At 36.5% G+C, this 1,981-nt stretch overlaps 1 pseudogene; it reads left to right on the top strand.

The window, feature by feature from the left end:
• The first annotated feature begins 651 nt into the window (after nucleotides 1-651).
• On the top strand, nucleotides 652-1,355 carry LOC101039057 (RWD domain-containing protein 1 pseudogene; annotated as a pseudogene).
• Nucleotides 1,356-1,981: the final 626 nt, after the last annotated feature.

The raw sequence follows: 1,981 nt of genomic DNA, 5'->3' as shown, positions 1-1,981 counted from the left end.
TGAAATGGCTTAGAGGAAAACCTCATAATTAATAAACTTGGTTAGAATCCAAAGTATTATGATTATTTATTTAGTTGAGTCAAATAATGAGTGATAGCTTAAAAAGTCTCTCTGACTATGTTGTGGTTAAACAAATGTTCTGTAATTCTAACATTTACACAGAACAAATGTTTAATAAGTAATTGTGAAATGTTAGAACTAGTAAGTGAATACAGGGCTGAGCATGGTGGCTAACGCCTGTAATCCAAGCACTTTGGGAGGCCGAGGTGGGTGGATCACCTGCAGTCAGATGTTTGAGACCAGCCTTGCCAACATGGTGAAACTCTGTCTCTATTAAAAATACAAAAATTAGCCAGCCATGGTGGCACACACCCATAATCCCAGCTACTCGAGAGGCTGAGGCAGGAGAATTGCTTGAACCCAGGAGGCTGAGGTTGCAGTGTGCCAAGGTCATGCCATTGCACTCCAGCCTGGGCAACAAGAGCAAAACTCCATCTCAGAAAAAAAAAAAATGAATACAGTAAATTTGTAGGATGAATAATCAACATACAAAAATAAGTTGTCTGGCCACTCCCCTGCTCTCCTGACACAGCCACTGTCTCAGATGCCCTGTGCTGCTTAGGTGTCATGGGCAATAGCACAAGGGCCACAATGACAGATTATGGCAAAGAGCAGCACAATGAACTGGAGGCTCTGGAGTCCATCTAGCTTCACTCCTTCACATTATTATCAGAAAATCCAGCCAGCTTCACTGCTACTGTGACATCTGAGGCTGGAGAAAATATCAAACTGTCCACACTACTCTCAAGTTTACATACAGAGAAAAATACCCAGCTGAAACTCCCCTTTATGAAATATTCTCCCAGGCAAATCTAGAAGATAATGATGTCTCAGACATTTTAAAATTGCTAGCATTATAGAAGAAAATCTTGGTATGGGTGATAATCTTTAGAGACAGCTGTGCAAGAAAAGTTAAATGAAATAGATCAGATAAAAACTAGAAGAGAATAAGAAATGAAAAGAAAAAGAAGAAGAAGAAGCTGAAAAGCAATTATTCCAGGTACTCCAGTTACAATTGAGAACCTCTTAATTGGAAAGCCAAGTTTGATGCAGAACTCTTGGAAATTAAAAAGAATGAAAGAACAAGCAGAAAAAAATAAATCAAGTGGGAAGCAACTATTCGAAACTGATCATAATCTTGACACATCTGATATCCAGTTCTTGGAGGATGCTGGAAACAACTTGGAGGTAGACGAGTCTTTGCTCCAAGAAATGGATGACTTGAAGCTGGAGGATAATGAGATGATCCAGACTACAATCCTGCTGAACCACAGAGTGACTCAGCTGACTCATAGACTGTCCCCATCTGCAGAGAGGCTTGACTGCCACAGCATCTGTGGCTATGCTCAGAGGGTTTTTTTTCTTTTTTTCTAAGAAAAAATTATTTTCAAAAGATATACTTCTGATAGCTTTCATCATTGAACTTAATAAACTGACCTTAAAATTAAAAAAATCAGTTATTTCTACACACTAACAATGAACTATTTGAAAAGGAAAATTAAGAAAACAATTCCACTTATAATAGTATCAAGAAAAATAAAATAGGAATAAATTTAACCAAGGAGGCAAAAGGCTTGTATCCTGAAAACTACAAATCATTGATGAAACAAATGAGAGAAAATACAAATAGAAAGACATCCTGTGTTCATGAATTAGAAGAATTAATATTTTAAAAATGTCTATACTACTGAAAGTGATCTACAGATTCAATGCAACTCCTATTCAATGGTGTTCTTTATAGAAGTAGAAAAAAAAATCCTAAAATTCATATGGGACCACAAAAGACCCTGAATAAACAAAACAATCTTGAGAAAGAACACAGCTAGAGGCATCACACTTCCTGATATTAAAATATATTACAAAGCTATAGTAATTCAAATAGTACGGTATTGGCATAAAAACAGACATAACATACAGATCA

This window comes from Saimiri boliviensis, chromosome 7, assembly GCF_048565385.1.
Source record: "Saimiri boliviensis isolate mSaiBol1 chromosome 7, mSaiBol1.pri, whole genome shotgun sequence".
In the NCBI taxonomy this organism is placed as follows: domain Eukaryota; kingdom Metazoa; phylum Chordata; class Mammalia; order Primates; family Cebidae; genus Saimiri; species Saimiri boliviensis.
The sequence above is the reverse complement of the archived record's forward strand: the minus strand, read 5'-3'. Positions and strand labels throughout refer to the sequence as shown.